General features: G+C 42.2%; 1 protein-coding gene across 9 annotated transcripts in view; it reads right to left on the minus strand.

Moving 5' to 3' along the window:
* The window catches only part of LOC148016003 (protein MLN51 homolog), a 59,438-nt gene that overhangs the window by 39,596 nt on the left and 1,311 nt on the right, over positions 1-18,531 (minus strand). The gene's annotated exons all lie outside the window — the stretch shown is intronic.

The raw sequence follows: 18,531 nt of genomic DNA on the forward strand, positions 1-18,531 counted from the left end.
GAAGCTGTAAATGCAACCGGAGATGATGCAAACGCTGATGCAGAAACCGTCAGACACCAAAACACAGCTTGGCGGGGAGTCGCCTGCAAGAAGAGGGCCACCAGAGGAGGAAAAAACCACATGAAGAGCAAAACGCCACTAGGAGAAGTGTCGCCCAACTGATAGAAGGCCGCTTTGCAGCAAAACGCAACCAGGAGGAGGTAGATGGTGATGTGGCAGCCATTGGAGAAGGCGCCTGCAGCAAATGCAAGGGTTGGGACTTGCAAGAAGAGCCGCCTAGCTGATGGTGAAGGTATGGCAGCAACAGAAGAAACCGGATGGTGTCTTTCTCTGAAAGCTCTCCTCTGTGCTCTCAGTTAGGCTCTAATACCATGTGAGAGTGCACAATGGAAGAAGAAACACGAACACAGAGGAAGAGAGAGAAAGCAGAAAATGAAGAAAGAAAATCTGCACTGACTAAAATGAATGCTGAATACAAAGGTGTGGACTGATCAGTCCCTGCACGCAGCCCGGAGCATCAGTGAAGGCACTAGATCAGGCTGGAAGCAATGGCAGCACCAATGCTAGAGTGGGAGAGAAGGGAGAGTGTGCTAAAATCTGCAAGACAATGTAAGGGATTGATTTGTTGGGGGGGGGGGGGGGGGGGGGTGGGGGGAGAGGGGGGACGCGCTGCTAAATATAACCCCCCAGCCTTCAAACTGGCCGACCTAGCCCAAAACTGGCCGACTGCACCATAATGTCTATCCTGCCCATAATATGGGCCGACTACCTACACCCAGGAGCTAACCAACTGGCCCAGGACAAGGTAACACATCCCCCTCACTATCCCCAGCTTCACATCTCACATGGCCACTCAAACGCAAGGGTTTCCATCCTCAGCTTATGGTGTGTCTTCACACTCTCCTTGGGTTACACCTATGCAAGGATTCCCATCTTCTGCTCCCCGTATTCCCATTCCACCTCCTTGAGTTTCTCATGTGGCTACCATGCCCATGCCTAGTCAGTCCATCCCTACCTATGGATCTACCTTGCACACTACCCGCATGCCTAGTGGGCACTCTGGGGCCCATTCCCAAGTGTACTCCACTCTCCCATCTTACCCCCGCTACACTTTTTCACACTATTCATCTCCAAGCACTACCAATCCTATTGCAATGGCCAAGAATGCCTTCACGGACAGGACACGTTTTAATGGGTTGAATTTCACCACTTGGTCTAATTTCATGCAACAAGTGTTTGAGTCTCAGGGTTTTTGGGGCCTCGTCATTGGTCTAGAGCCTATGCCGGACCCTCGACTAGCTCACCCTGATTACATCCATCGATGGAGAGCCTGCAATGCCACAACCAATGTTGAGTTGATGCACGGATTGCTTCCTGAGTTTTACTCTCAGTTGCAGCACTTTCCGCTCGCGTCAGAGCGTTGGAGTCACCTTCTCGATCGCCATGTGGCTCGTGACCATACTTGGCACATCAATCTCGACTTTGAGCTTCAAGAGTTCTCTATTAAGGAAGGGGATGATTTGAAAGTCAAGCTGGCTGAATATAGGTAGTTACTTGCCGAGTTCGCCACTACTGGCCCTCCAAAGTCAAATGACAATCAAGTTACATTCTTCTTAAATAAGTTGCTCGAAAAAGTTCGCCACTACTAGCTCTCCAAAGTCAGATGGCGATCAGGTTACATTCTTCTTGAATAAGTTGCCCGAAAAATACTTCAATTTCATTCAACACGTTATCTCCCAACCTCGATTGCCAACCTTCTACGAGTTTGAGTGCCAGTTCTTGAATTATGCAAGGCTGCGTGATCAAGTCCACAAGAAATCCTCATCACAACCTTATTCAGAGCAGAGGGGATTGGTTGCCTCTTCTTTGGGAGGCACCAGTGGCAAGAGGTCGCAAGATGCGAAGGCAAGCTAGTCAAAGGGTGACTCCTCTTTCTCAAATGGAACCAAAGAATCTAGACCTATTTGGCAACAACTCCCTAAGAATAATCGGTTCTACATACACTGCCAGAGAGCAAGCCATGTGGACGAGGAGTGTTGCTCCAAGGCCCAAGGTCTTCCACCTAAAAAGCCTCAATGGAACACTGCACAGTCCAGTGGGGCTTCGCCTTCCGCTCCTACTTCATCTGCTCTTTCAGCACCCGTTGTTGCTGCTCGACATGTGGCTCAAGTACAGCCTCAGCAGCCCATCTCTTTTACTACCCCTGAGGGATTGGCTAATTAGTCTGCAAGTTCTTATCCCGTTGCACTTCATGCATCTATCTCACCTTCCTCCCCACCTCGTCAAGCATTCCCTTGGCAAAGCCCTGCTACTGGATGTACGCGATGGTGGCCACCTTCTTAGACTAGCATGTCTCTAGGTCTTTTTGGATACCCTAGGTCAGTCTAGCATTCATTTTTCGCACTCTTAGAGTCGAGCCCATAGGATTCATTGTCCTTAGCTTTTTCACTCTTTTGTCTTCCGTTGCATTTACTCACACACATACACATTCATTGCATTTATTTTGAGTTAGATTTCCTTTCTGTTATGTTTTGCTTTAAAGCATCTCACCACTAACCTCTATGTTTGGAGATTCTCATCCCTTTTGCAAGGTTTTGTCTTTCAGTGCAGGGCTAACTTGCAGATTGCTTTGGTCCTACTTGGGCTAGAGACATGGGGATACGCACTGTTTCTTTCATGGTTTCATCATCCTAGGAGTCCTTGCTCTTCTTCAAGCATGGTGGTTTCCCTTCCCGAGGCGGATCATGCAGCATCTCTCTCGATGCTATCATGGCAGTGACTTCTACCTTGCTCTTCTAGCCAGGTGCTTCATCCAATTCATCCACTTCCTCTTCTTTCATTCCTTATGGTTCTCGCCACCATCAAAAGACCGACATTAGGCTCCTCTTCCTTCTTCAACAGCTACATCCAGGTTGAGAGGAAGTTCCTACCCTTCTAGGTATTCTACAGGCTTCAGCACTTTGTCTTCGACATTGGCTTTTCCCCTCATCTCATGAGAATATGCGACAACGCCATGTATGGACCTATGGCGTGTGTCACTCCATCCATCTGCTATCAATGTCACTCCATTTCTTGCCCATTGATTGCGAATATTTGCTGTTGCAATCTCTATGGCTGCTTTCTCCTTCTAAAGCAATGTAGTCCTAATAGTTTCTGCTGTAGGGGGCTTATATGTGGGTCCATACTCTGCAATCTTTGTCACCATATTTAAAAAATAACGTGACCTGGCTGATTTGAATGCAATATGGTCATGGTAAAAAACGTGTGCCACTATTGCATATGTTTCCTCTTTTTTCTTTGGTTCCCATGAAATGTGCAATGAACTCTATCTAATGCCATGACCTGCTACCATTGATGGCCCACGAGAAGGCTGCATAGCCACTAATACTGGTGGTCTTCTACATGAAGCACCATGCCCTGCTGGCCTTGGAGTCCATGTTGTTGGATCCACTTCTATATTTGGAGTCATTCTAGTATGTGAATTCCCCATAGAAGTGGCTATGCGGTCAAGTAACTCCCGTCTTTTCTCAGTTGATACATTGGTGCAAAAACGCACCTCTTTCCCCTCCTCGTGTAGATGACGGGCTCTCACTTTATCAACCCCACTAGTGCGAGCATAAGAGTAAAGTTTGCATTTCCAAGGGCAATCCCCTCCACCTCTCAATGGCACCTCTGCATCTACCTCATCCCACCATGACCAAGTAGTGCTTCGACTTCGTCCAGTTGTTGACGAAGTACCTATTGAGGATGATGAAGATCCCATAGATGTCAATGTTGTCATTTATATAAAAGTGATAAATAATCAATAAAGTTCAATAAAATTACAGAAATTTGCAGCCAAAATTTCAACAGTTAAATGTTTGCTAAAAATGTCAGACCTTTGGTGCTACTTCAGCCTGCATTCCTTTTATTGAAAATGCCACAAATTTGGGGCATTCTAGCCTACATTCCCTTGCTGAAAATGCCCCAAAATTTGGTGTATTTTCAGCTCCCGAATTTGGGGCAATGACTGACTCATAATGCCCCAAATTTGAGGCATTCCAACCTGCATTCCCTTGCTGAAAATGACCCAAAATTTGGCGCATTTTCAGCTCCCAAATTTGGGGCAGTGACTGATTTAAAATGCCCCAAATTTGGGGGCTCTTTTAGAACCCGGGATGATGGATCCCAACGCCCCAAATTTGGGGACATTGCAGCAAAATTTAGGTCCCAAATTCCAATCCTTGAGAAAGGCCCAAATTTTGGGGCAACTACCGACAAAATGCCCCAAGTTTGGGGGAAAATCGAGATAAAATTTCTCGAGACCTCACTTGATCGCAGGCGGGAGTCATGCCAAGCGAGAGAGGCGGGCCAAGCAAGTAGGAGTAGGCAATCGGGGTAAGGCAGGGCAGGCGAGAGCAGACAGGAGCAGCCGGAGCAGGCAAGACAGTCGACGGGAGTAGACGGGAGTAGACGAGAGTAGGCAGTCGGGGCAGGCGCGACAGTCGGCGGGAGTAGCGTGAGCAAGGGACACTCGACGGGAGCGACGGGCGAGGGGAGTAGCGCGAGTGAGGGACAATCGGCAAGCAACGGGCAACGGGCGGGAAACGGGCTAGGGAGTTGCGCCCGATGAAACGAAAGTTTTTTTTTTAAAGGTCCACTGTTGGAATGGCCGTTCCAAATAGGGAACAGCCTTGGAACAGGAGGGAACGGATCAGGGAACGAGCTGGAACATTCGGCCAGCATTTCCTAAGCTCAAACCTCTCGAAATGTGTTAATTCATTCCTATGTGCTAGAACGGGCGTTCCCTATCTCTATGATCCATCATATGCATGATCAAAAACTTCAGAGTCTTCATTTTCAGCATGCGCATATTCTTCCTCAAATGGTCCAAACAGCTAATCACTTACCAAGTGATCTTCATATATATTGTCTTCTACTAGAGGATCAACTTGCTTATCAGCTTGGTCTTCTTCATATGGTTGATCTTCATCTTGGTCATTAGTCTCTTCATGCTCTTCGTCTTGCCCATCATAGAACCCATTGTCCACTTCAGTATCATCAATACCATGAAGAAACAAAAAATTCAGCAATGCAGTTGGTTGATTCCCATTGATTTGCAATCCAAGATCTATGGAATAATCCTCTTCATCCTGGCTTTATACAAAGTATACTTGCTGTCCATGGTTTACTTCTACAGATTTAGACATAAGACCAGCATCAAAATATTCCAAAAAAGTAATCACATATTGTTGACTAGGCTGAACACTATCCTTGAAGTGATTGCACCAAGTAGCAATCAATGCAAGCATTTTCTTTTTCCATGCAACATGCTTCAGCAAAAGATTTATAGCCATCTCTACACAATGGCAAATATCCTCATGGTAGATACAAAAATGAATCAAGATGTAGGTAGCATATTCTTCTATCTTGGTAGAACATTTCCCAAGAAGTTTGACCAATGAAAGCATACCAATATCCAAGATTTCCCATGCTAGCTATCCTTCTAATGAAGCCCATGATCACCTACTAACCAATGGAGGTGTATGAACCATCGTAGCCCACTGATTAGCATCACTCTCAGGAAAGAGAGCAGAAAGCAATACTTATGCATATTCTAATTGTTGATGAGACGATTGATTAAGAAATGATGCCAACCAATGTAATGCATCCTTGCCTTGAAGAGACTGTAAAAGAGTAGTACCACTGCTGCAAAAATACTTCATTGATGCCCACAAATCAGCTTGAAGCTCCAATTTTTCCATGGTTGGTAGTCCCAACAACATGCGTTTAGCTTCAACATTACATATACATCCTTGTAAGATGTTGTTATCATAGAGATTGATGATAGCTTGCATTACACCTTGTTGAACCAATTGAGAGGTATGTGATTGCAATTGATGGATAAGTACTTGCTCAACCAAACTCGTATCTATTACTTCCAATGCCATTTGCGAGTCATCATAAGTCTAAAAAGCATGTGCCAAAGTACCCATAATGTCTACCAAAGGAAAATCCAACCTATTAGAACCAACATCTCTAATTAGACCCATAATACTTTGTTTTCCTGCCTATGGAAAGTGCAGTCCTGTAGTACCTACAGGTACTAAATCAGCCATAACTTTTGACTAAAAGCTCTAATCGACAAACTTTTTGTTTCAAATCGAAGCTAACACTTTCCTCTTCAAAAGAGCACTTAATAGTAAATTTCAGGGCAGGTCAGAAAAAGATATGATAGCCCAAAGTTGACTAACTGAAACTGTTTACAACTTGCCCTGCTTGAATGAGTCTATAAGAGATCTATAAATCCAACTTTGACCTTGTTGAACCTTGTATACTCACAAGTAGAACTGTGGGCACTCTCGAGGGTACCAAGACATCAATTCATGATCAATGAAAAGTAATCAAAGTCCTAGACCACCCATTTTAATGACTACAATGAAGGAGTAATGTCTTGTAATCACAATATGAATGGAATCACTGCCAAGATGAATCAAGCAATGCCAACTTAAGCATTTGCAATGCTAACATAAGCATCATCTTATCACCATTGCCAACAATAACAAGACATTGTTGTAGATAAATCAACATAAGCATTTAAGTGGCTAATTGAAGATCCCATGCCATCACAAATATGTCATCAGCATAACCCATGTAACAAGTAATGCTTTATAATCCAAGAGCTCAAAAAAGAGTAATGACTTTCCAGCTTCTTGCCATCAAAAGCCCCAAAATGTTGCTTCTAAGTTGAATCTCATAACTCCATAATCTTCAATCTTACCAAGGTCGAAGAGCCTTACTCAAAGAAGACAATGAAGTTGCTGAACTCATAGCTATGGTTGGAGCTTATCATTGAGCATTCAACATTAGCGAATGCCTCTTGGTACTTCAATTATTGAGGAAGTTGAAGAAGAAAATATTTGATGATTCCCTACTTAATTCAACAAAAGAAGCTCCATGTTGCTTCAATGGAAGAGAACTAACCTTCAATCTTCAATGTATGAGCTTCAATGTTGGCCATGAGAAGCAAACCATGTAGAATCCTTGTAATGAGAAAACTTCAGCTCTCTTTATACTTCAGAAACAAAGAATGTCAAGCTTGAAAAAAATCCCCAAATCCCCCATGGAAACTTGATGAGTTGAAGAAGCTCCAATGCCTCTAAACTTGCTCAAATCTTGAGAGAATCTTGCTGTAGGTGAACTCCAGAGATGAAATGAGGCAAAAGCCCATTGAATTTGAAAAGCTTTGTTCAAGCTTTAATGGCTGCCCATGGACTACATAGTTAGGGTTTGGAGAAGAAGAAGAAGTCCATGTTTGAAGCAATAGAAAGCTCCATAGCTTGTCAAGGATGCTGATCTTGATATGAATGAAGAATAGAAGTGATCTAATCAACCTCTACAAGAGAGATTGCTGCCACGTTTATTATTGTCCAAGACAGGAAATCAGCACAAATTTCGGGTTGTTTTGCTGACATGGCACCAACAAAACAGGGTAAAATGGTATGCAACTGCTTGTACTTGATGCCTATAAGCCTTCTACACAGTCCATTGTTGGAGAGAGGCAAGATTCATGGAGAAAGATGAAGTTGAAGACTGATGGTTCCATGGAAGTCACAAACATGAAGAAGGAGAAGCTCTTTTCCAAAAAGTAACCACAGTTTATTCTTCCGGTTAACCCCTATTTTATCAAGTTACCTTCAAAATAGCTTGTAGTGGATGTATGACCTACCATTTTAGCCACAATTTGGCCAAATCTCTTCAAAATCTTTGTCAAAGACCCAAGTTTAGTCTCTGCTCCAAGTAGAACATCTGCAAGTACTTGCCATGTGGCTCCTTTACCTGCAGTAATGGTGGAAAATTTAAGAAAATTATATCTAAAATGAGAAAATTAAATGGACCAAAAGCCTAAGCTCTGATACCACTTGTCAAGAAGTGAACTAGAGAGAGAGAAAGAGACAGAAGACTGCAAAAGAGACATGAAGTGTAGAAGTGAGATAAAGTCTAGTCGAGGAGAGAGAAAGACAAGAAAGTAGGAAAGAGATGGCTGGCAGCCATGAAAGGTCAGAAAGAGAAAGATAGAACAAGAGAAGACACTTGTACTAATGTCAAAACTGGTTACAAAATAATTGGTACTTTCTCCTTTTTTACTCGCCCCTATGTACCCTACTTTCCATCTCTTACAATGAGATATTTCCTTGACTCACAAAGCCTATGCTATATTGTCCACAAGTTGAAACCCCAACTTGATCCTACACTTATTCCATACAAGGTTGTCTGCTCATGGGCTAGGCATACCTCTATTAATATTGAGTTGATGCAAGGCTTATTGCCTAAGTTTCATTCTCAACTTCAGCACTTTGATTTACCATTTGAGCATTGAGAACACTTGACTAACCACTATGAGGCTCGAGATAGGACCCATCGTATAAACTTGGACCGTGAGCTTCAAATCTTCAAAATCGTTGTTGGGGATGGCCTAGGTGCAACCCTCCACCTTTCCCTTCCAATTTGAGAGTGGACGGCTTTCTTCTCTTGGTGTTGACAAGATGGTCGAGATGGTTTTACAATCTTTGTGTCATGAGAACATGTATTTTTGAAACCTCACTTAACATGTCAATTAATTTTTAATCACATGATTAAGCAAGTGTTGCACATGTAAGGTGCAACTGGGATTAGAGTAAATTTACAAGCCCGGGACTTGAGAAAATTATGGGATGTCAAGGCAAAAGTTGCTATAAGTTATGTTGCACAGGTACTTGGTGGTATCTGGTGTCAATTGCTAGCCTAGGTCATTCATTTGGCTATAAGTGTCAATTCGTGACACTAGAGATATGGCGTTTAATGGTACCTAATGCCGATCTAATGGTCAAAGATGGCACAGAGAGACTTGGGAGTGAAAGATGCCTAGCCAATTTAATTATTGGCCAATCAGATTATTTTTCTAGGCATCAAAATAATTATTAGATTAATTTTCAATAATTAAAGGCTGAAAACTAATATTTAATAAAGAATAATGTTGAAAAAACCATTTGAGAAGGTTGCCACTTGGCAAACTTGTCCATACAAGCTGATAAAAGGCTGAAGAAGAGGAAAAACGAGATCATTCTTGTTGTAGCAAATGTAGGAGAGCTGTGAGCAGCCATGGCCAGCCTATTTTCAGCCATTGTAGCCAACCACGAGTGAGTTTTGAGGAGGCGATTGCAAATTCGAACCCTCCACAACTGGGTGATTGCATCCAAGTATAAGGTGGCAGCTGATTTGGATGTCTCAACCGTAGGCAACAACATTTAATGTTGTTGTGGCAGGGCAACAACTGCATTGGACTAATTTTCAGTCATTCTTCGCAACAAAACTCTGAATTCTCTCTCTACAGCTTTCTCTCTCATCTCCCACATATTTCACAGCCTTGCTTTGAAAATCTCAGACTGTGGACCCTTGGAGATTGAGAAATTGCAAATTTCTCTGCTGTATTTTAGCATGCCAGAAAATTGGAAGCTCCAAGACTTGGATTCTTTAGGGCTGAAGGTGAATTTCAACTAAATTCAGGTGGAGGACTAGCCAGCCATTGAATTTGGGGCATTTCTATCGTCTATGAAGTGGGTGAAGGCCAATTAAGTACCTGAATCAAGGGGCAAAACGGATTGAAGACTTCCTAGTCACTTTGGACAGTAAGGGGAGTTTGGATTGTGAAGGGAATCAAGAGAATCCCATTGTAAATCAACTTCTTCTTCAATAAAGCTAAAGAAATACTGAAAGGGGCGCCAATTTTGGGGCCAATAGGGTGTGCATTGTCCAAGATCAATAGGTAAATTTGTATTTTTTAAATTTGCATTTATTATTTACTCGATGTAATTTAAGTTGTAATCAAGGATTGACCACCCATCCACATAAGGAAGGCTGGTTTCACTTTGCTTCAAACATTTGTGATTTTTGTACTCTTATGTTCTCATCCGCACTATCATGATGATGTGATTGTAAAAGGGCATTGGACAAGAGAACACTTCCCTTGTGAGGGCACTGTCCAATAGCACCGTTGAACAGAATTTTGCATGAGCATGCACCCTCTTGCTTAACTCCAATGCATTCACGCTCTATTCATGTAAACATGAGTCTATATGCATTTATCTCTTTTCAGTCTCTTAAGTGCTTCTTCAGCAAAGCTAGAGACTAAAGCATAGGAGAAATATTATGATGCTATCCTTGAGCTCCTATATCTCATCAACTTCTACTACAGGTAGGGCACTCCCAAAATCATGAGCCAACATCATATCCAACAGCCAAAGAGCCATTTGTCACGAGAAAATGTATTTTTGAAATCTCACTTAACATGTGGATTAATTTTTAATCACATTATTAAATAAATGTTGCACATGTGAGGTGCGATTGGGGTAAGAGTAAATTTACGAGCCCGAGATTCAAGAAAATCACGAGATGTCGAAGGCAAGAGTTGCTATAAGTTATGTTACACATGTAATTGGTAGTATCTAGTATCAATTGTTGGCCTAGGTCATTCATTTGGCCATCAGTGTCGATTGGTGACACTAGAGAAGTGGCGTTTAATGATACCTAACGCCAATCCAATGGTCAAAGATGGCGCAGAGACACTCGGGAATGGAAGTTGCCTAGCCAATTTAATTATTGGCTAATCAAATTATTTTTCAGGGCACCGAAATAATTATTAGATTAATTTTCAGTATTTAAAGACTAAAAATTAATATTTAATTATGGCTAATGCTGGAAAAATCATTTGGAAGGCTGCTACTTGTCAAAAATGCCCATGCAAGACTGAAAAACGTCTTTAGAGACTGGAGAGAGGCATTTTTAAGGTGTTCAACCTGCAAGAGAGAGGGAGGAGATGCAACTAGTTTAATTTGCAGCCATTGGAGGACCTTCTGAGGCCGCCAGAGGCAAGAGAAGACCAATCAACAGTAGGTGACTGAAACCAGCCTTCCTTCTCGGATAGGGTGGTTTAACCTGATTAAGCACTTAATTACAGCAATCAGCAAATGAACATAAACTGAAATGCTCACTTTACCTTCATAAACTTGGGCAGTGGACACCCTGTTGGCCCCAAAACTGGCGCCCCTTTCGGTATTTCTTTAATTTCAATTGCTAATGGAAATATTACAAGCCGAGATTTCACGATCTCCTTGGCTGATTCAAAAGCCCCTTGCTGTTCCAATAATCAGCAAAGCATTCGGGCAAATTGCCCCTTGATTTTCACCCTGGACTTGCTCTAATGGAACCCCAACTAGTCAAATGCTGCCCCAAATTCACAATAGATGGGCTGGCATCTAAAATCCTCACAATTCCATGAATTTCCGGTGCTGATTGCAGTGTACAATGCCTTTGACTGATGGCAAGGGTCCCAAGGTGGCTGCTAAACCCTGATTACTGCTGTAATTTAGGGTTTGCAGCGGCAAACTCTCTGTTGTCCACCAAATTTGGTTGTACTCTACTACCAATGGCTGAGAATTACTGAGAATGCTTGAGCATAGACTGGAGGAGATGAGAGAATCCTATAAAGAGGGAGAAAATCAGCTGAAATGTATATTTTAATTAGTAGCTCTGATGACAAATCTGATGGCACCAACAGCTTCAAAAGGGGGGCTAGCGAGCCCTCCTCTTCTACCACCGCCTCTCTTGAGGCAGAAGAGAAAACCTGCTGCCCCTTGTCCTGTCGCGGTGCGCAATCAATCGTCATCGCCTCTCAGAACCAAATTTGATCACCTCCTCTCCCTCCACCAAGCTCAAAATGGCTGCCATTCAGCTTCCACCACCCTCCAACAACCTTCTCCCTAGTTGCATGGGAAAGTTTTGCCAAGTGGCAGCCTTCCTAATGCATTTTCAACCATTAAATTAATTTTTCAAAATTAATTAATTCTCAAAATTAATTTCAGCCCTTTGGACCCTGCCCAAAATCAAACATGCCCATCTGTAATGAAATTGGCTAGGCCATTTGCAACTTGGAAGTGGTTTCCAACCTCTGTTGACCCTTAGACTAGCATTAATTAATTAATTAATGCTAGTCCCTAGTGTCACCACTGACACTTAATGGCCAAACAATTGTCCTAGGGTCCAACCGGGCACCAATCGACCACCAAAACCCAGTTGGCATAACTTAACACAACTTTTGCCTTTAACACCCACTGCATCCTCGGGATCCTTGGCCCGTTTCCCATGAAATAACTTGATCAAATGTTACTAGCAAGATTAAAGCATCTCAAAATTTCACGTCCTCGTAAAACAGACTTAATCAAATGTAACTAGCAAGATTAAAATCTCAAAAATTCACGTCCCCGTGACAATGACAACATCTAGAAGCTGTTGAGACGGGGCAGCAATAGTAAATGACTGATTTTCTTCAGTTCTTTGCATCTACAAGCTGTCACATTCTCCTAATTGATATCCAAGCCCTTTTTGACATTAGGGAGAAGTCTGAATTGTTGGGTGCAAAAGCCCTTTACGCGCTCTCCCGTGCATATATCATGTGAACCCACCCTAACGAGTGTTAGTGTACCATACCCTAAGTATAAATACATTCTTTATTCTTTGTGTGTACCACGCTAGTACACCCCTATCCGACGACTCACTCTCGCTCTATCACTATCAAACACTCTCCAGCTCTGGATCATTAAACTCCTCGATCACTGTGTCTGCTCTCAGCTCACAACTCTCTCTCTCTCTCTCTCTCTCTCTCTCTCTCTCTCTCTCTGTGTGTGTGTGTGTGTGTGTGTGTGTGTGTGTGCGCGCGCGCGCGCGCGCTTCAATTTCACCTCTGTAAACTCATATCAGAGCATATGGCTCACGCAAGCTATTGAGGAGTAGATGAGCAGGCATCAAGCCGAGTGACTGGTCAAGTGACTGGTCGGGCGTAACATGCAAGCATAATAGGTGTCAGACGGATTGACGACTCTGACAGATGGCTACTGCATGACGTTACTGATCGACAGGCGACTGCTTCACGAGGTTACTACCCAATGGGGCTGGAGGCAACACTACTGCGCGACGGGGCTGCACAACGACCATTGCGTGACGCGAACAGAAGGCTTCCACGTGAAGGGCAACAGTGCTTTTCGACCGCACAAACGACGCACATAGACAAAAGGTCAACGGCCTACTTTTCTTTGATTTACTTCATCTAATTTTTCCCCTTATACTGGGAGTTCACACATACAAGCACAATGTGCAAATCTGTGTCTTAAAATTTGGGGCTTTTCCCAAATTTGGTGCCTATCACATATTGCAATGACCTCTGGACCATAAACTGCAAACATTGAGTGCACAAGCCTCAAAAAACTTTGGGGATTCTCAAATTAAATTGAAATATTTGCTTGGATGAGCCAATTTCTTGGAAATTGTGCACTGTTAGACCCCGAAATTTTGGGCTTTTGCAGAAATCATGAAATTTCTGCAACATTAGCCCACACTTGATGCTCAGGATGATGAATTAATGCAATTGGAGCATTCATTGCAGAAATTTTGGAGCTTTTCACATTGATGACGTATTTTTGAGTCGTTTTGAGACTGGACAGTGAAATTTGCAACAAATTCACTGCTGAGTGGGAGTCTTTAGAGTTTTGGATGCTTCAAAATGTTGAAAAGGGGCATCTTCTCTTAGTACATGCATTGCAAAATACTCATTATGCAGTGAAACAGTAGTAAATACAGCATTTGGGTCATTGCATTTGGGAATTTTGGTGATGTACTACTGAAGTGGAAGCTATCCTTAATGCAAATGTATCAAATGATTCGTGCACATGCTGTAATCAGTACTTGAGACTGAAATTTGCAGCTAAACATCTGCTTCTTGGACACTTTGGAAGTACAAGAGTATGTACTTGTTGTTACAATTCAGAAACCTTACTATTGGCTGAAAGCATTCAGCCCTTCATTGCAATTGTGTATTGCTGAAGATGGCTGGCAATGCATCCACATCTGACAGAAAGAATCTCTTTGAGATTCGTAAATTTGATGGAAATGGTTTTAATCTTTGGAAAGAGCGTATCCAAGGTATACTCTTTCTAAAGGATTGTGATGATGCTTTAGAAGAACATAAGCATGTTGCTTTGTCAGATGAGGCATTGGATGCTTTTAAAAGGTTTTATGCATTGGTTAATACTCAAAAAGGCCTAAAGTTAAAATGCACAAGAACAAATAATAGGGAAGAGTATGTATCTAAAGAATTCAATAAGTTTTGTGATGACAATGGGATTAAACGAGAGCTTACAGCTCCTTACAATCCATCTTCTAATGGTGTGACTGAGCGAATGAATCGCACATTATGTGAGAAGATTCGGTGCATGTTGTCCACAGCTAATCTCTCGCAATCATTTTGGGGAGAGGCACTTAATACCGCGGTGCATATTTGCAACCAATCTCCACATTGTGCACTTGAAAGTGGCATCCCTCAAGAGGTTTGGTCTAGCAAACCTACTTCATATGACCACTTAAGAGTCTTTGGTTGCCAATGCTATGTACATGTCCATGTTGATAGCAGAACCAAACTTGACATGAAATCTCATAGAGACATCTTCATGGGTTATGGAGATGAAGGTGAAATGGGCTATCGAGTTTGGGTTCCAAGCATAAAAAGGGTGCTACGCAGCCGAGATGTGATATTCAATGAGTCGAAGCTACTGAAAAATGTCACATCTAATGACTCAAACAAAAAGAAAGTTAAATTTCAGCATGATCAATTACTTGAGCAGCCATCAGCCACTGGAAATTCAGCTCCTTTTGATGCTGATTATGACAATCGGCGTATCATTATTGAGCCAGATGAAAATGGGCAACAAGGGGAGGCTAAACATCAACTTGAGCACCAAAATCAATCTGCTGAAAATGAATTACAACAGCCTGAAATTGTATTACAACAGCCTGAACATGCAGTTCAGCAGCCAAACAATGAGGTCATTGACATTCCTTTGGATGTAGATCCATTAATTGATAACACAGATCATTGAATAAGAAGGTCTACACGTGTTAGAAGACCTATAGAAAGATTTGATCCTTCTTCTCTTACATATAAAGAGGCCTTATTGTGTGAGTTAAAGAAAAAGTGAAATCTAGCTATGTAGGAAGAAATGAAGTCATTGTATCACAATGATACTTGGGATTTGGTTACATTCCCCAAGGATAGAAAAGCCATTCCTAACAAATGGGTCTATAAAATCAAATGTGTGGATAGCACACCCAAATACAAAGCCAGACTTGTGGCTAAGGGCTATACACAAAAGGAGGGCATTGATTTTCAGGAATGCTTTCTCCGGTTGTCAAAATGACTACTCTTCGAGTGTTATTTGCCATTGCAGCATCTTTGGATCTTGAACTTGATCAGATGGATGTTAGAATTGCATTTCTGCATGGTGATCTGGAAGAAGAGTTGTACATGAAACACCGAAGGCTTCTGGCAATGTTTTTGAGATTCTTTGTAAGTCTTATGTTATGCTATGTTGGCTAGTAATTTTCAGCATATGTTGGACATATGGAATGGTTGAACAACAGTGTGCAATGTTGTGTTGACTATGATACCCTATGGAAATTCCAATGTGGTACTTTGCTTTTGATGAATTTGGCAATGCAATCAAGGATGATTGCAAGGATTTCAAGGGGGAGGGCTGTCATGAGGATATGTATTTTTGAAACCTCACTTAACATGTGAATTAATTATTAATCACATGATTAAGTAAATGTTACACATGTGAGGTGCAATTGGATTAAGAGTAAATTTACGAGACCGGGACTCGAGAAAATCACGGGATGTTGAAGGCAAGAGTTACTATGAGTTATGTTGCATAGATACTTGGTGGTATCTAGTGCCAATTGTTGGCCTAGGTCATTCATTTGGCCATCAGTGTCGATTGGTGACACTAGAGAAGTGGCGTTTAATGGTACCTAACGCCAATCTGATAGTCAAAGATTGCGCAAAGACACTCGGGAATGGAAGTTGCCTAGCCAATTTAATTATTGGCAAATCAAATTATTTTTCAAGGCACTAAAATAATTATTAGATTATTTTTCAGTATTTAAAGACTGAAAATTAATATTTAATTATGGCTAATGCTTGAAAAATCATTTGAAAAGGCTGCCCGATCGATGGAAAGGGTCAAATCCCAGCTTCTGAGACTTATCAAAAATGCACGTGCAATACTGAAAAACGTCTTTAGAGGCTAGAAAGAGGCATTTTTAAGGTATTCAACCTACAAGAGAGAGGGAGGAGTTGTTGTTGATCTGATTTGCAGCCATTGGAGGACCTTTAGAGGCAGCCAGGGGCAAGAGCAGATCAATCGACACCAGGTGACAGTATCTACAGGCTATTGAAACAGGGCAGCAGCAATAAATGACTGATTTTCTTCAGTTCTTAGCATCTACAAGCTGTTGAGACAGGGTAGCAACAATAAATGACAGGTTTCTTCAATTCTTCACGAAGAATGTCTGAATTTTTTCTCCTCAGCATTCTCTCTCATCTCCCAACCTTTCTACAGCCTTGCTCCAAAGATTTCAGCATTGAGATCACCAAAGGCTGAGAAATTGCAAATTTCTCTGCTGTAAACCCTAATTTACAGCAGAAATTAGGGTTTGGCAACAGCCTCGAGAAGCGTGTCAAAAATTGGAAGCTCCAAGACTTGGATTTTTTGGGGCTGAAGATGAATTTCAGCTGAATTCAAGTGGAGGACTAGCCAGCCATTGAATTTGGGGTATTTCCACCGTCTATGAAGTGAGTAAAGGCCAATTAAGTGCCCGAATCAAGGGGCAAATCAGATTAAAGACTTGTTGATCACTTTGGACAGCAAGGGGAGTTTGGATTGAGAAGGGGATCAAGAGAATCCCATTGTAAATCAACTTTTTTATCAATAAAGCTAAAGAAATACCGAAAGGGGTGCCAATTTTGGGGCCAATTGGGTGTGCATAAAGGGGTGCCAATTTTGGGGCCAATTGGGTGTGCATTGTCCAAGATCAATAGGTAAATTTGTATTTTTCAAATTTGTGTTTATTGTTTGCTACTGTAATTAAGTTGTAATCAAGGATTTACCACCCATCCACAGAAGGAAGGCTGGTTACACATTACATTAGCTCAAACCAGGTCTTCCATTTGAAGACCATGCATATTGGGATTTGTTACCATCTTGTTTGTGAGAAGACCAACCCAGCAACTATTTGACTAGAGTATGTCCCAATGTGAGACACTATAGCAGATTTCTCCATCAAAGCATTACCATCACAACCTCAAAAACTTCTTATTATAGAGCCAGGGTTGGTGGACATGTGCAATTGTATCTTTCTTTGGTCAAACAGGGACCATGTTTTGCCTCATTGTCTATATACTTGTCTGGACTCTCAACTCGTTTCTTCCTAATACATTCTAGAGAATGGGTGTTGAGAGCCCTTGTCTGCCTTAATATATACATACCATTGTCAATGCCATATCCAAACACCAACTTTGCCATGTCTAGGCACGAACTCTTTAAAGTTTCAAGTCCAATCATATCTCTATCCTTTAGCTAATAATTACGATGTATTTTCACCTAAGTTTTCATAGCTCAACAACCTCTACACAAGGAGGTTTACGAAACAAAGAAGCAAGAAAGTCTGAGCCAAAGACAAAAATAACCCAAGCAAATGTAAAGGTTCAATGCAAAAGGCAAAGCATAGGGATCAGAGACACTTGAGGGGGCAGTCTAGGCTGTCCAAAGCCAAATACAAAGACAAAGACGCCAAGAATAATCAGATGGAGTGTATCATCACTCAAATGGATCCCAAAGAGAGCAGCCAGCCAGCACTGAGAGAGGTTCAAGACTGCAAAGATGATGCCAATGAAGAAGAAATATCCCTGTTTGGCTGTAGGAGCAGTCCAAGAACAAGAAAATCTGTGTTTGGTAGCACAGAGACTGTGTTTTTCACCTGGAGAATGCTGTGTCCGGTGCAAAAGCTGCAGCATGTGCAACAATTGCAGTTACGAGGCAGCAAAGGCTGTGTTTAGGTTAGCAACAACAGCATGGACAGTCCAGGGCAGAAAGGGATGACATGATAGGCTGTCAAGGGGCAGCAAACACATGCATATTGAGCTGGAATAACAGTCAAAGCAGTGCAATAGCAGAGGAGGCCATCTACAGCTGCATATTTGGTCAGCAGCCAGTCCTGTATGATGAAGGATTCTGCAACTTAGCATTCCCCAAACACATCAATAGACCTAAACAAAACAATTGAGAGGGGGAAATTCTACCCCTTGTAACGAGCACATGCTTGCTAGAATTCCTAAATAAGGAAACGATATAAGCAGCTAAGGGATTTTCTCCTAGAAGCTCTGCTGTACAGCTCAGTGCAGTAGCAGAGGTGGCCATCTACAGCTGCATATTTGGTCAGCAGCCAATCCTGAATGATGAAGGATTCTGCAACTTAGCAGTCCCCAAACACATCAATAGACCTAAGCAAAACAATTGAGAGGGGGAAATTCTACCCCTTATAATGAACACATGCTTGCTAGAATTCCCAAATAAGGAAACGACAGAAGCAGTTAAGGGATTTTCTCCTAGAAGCTCTGCTGTACAG

The sequence above is a fragment of the Lygodium microphyllum genome, chromosome 23 (genome assembly GCF_053477565.2).
Source record: "Lygodium microphyllum isolate KBCC chromosome 23, Lygodium_microphyllum_v1.1.10, whole genome shotgun sequence".
Lineage (NCBI taxonomy): Eukaryota > Viridiplantae > Streptophyta > Polypodiopsida > Schizaeales > Lygodiaceae > Lygodium > Lygodium microphyllum.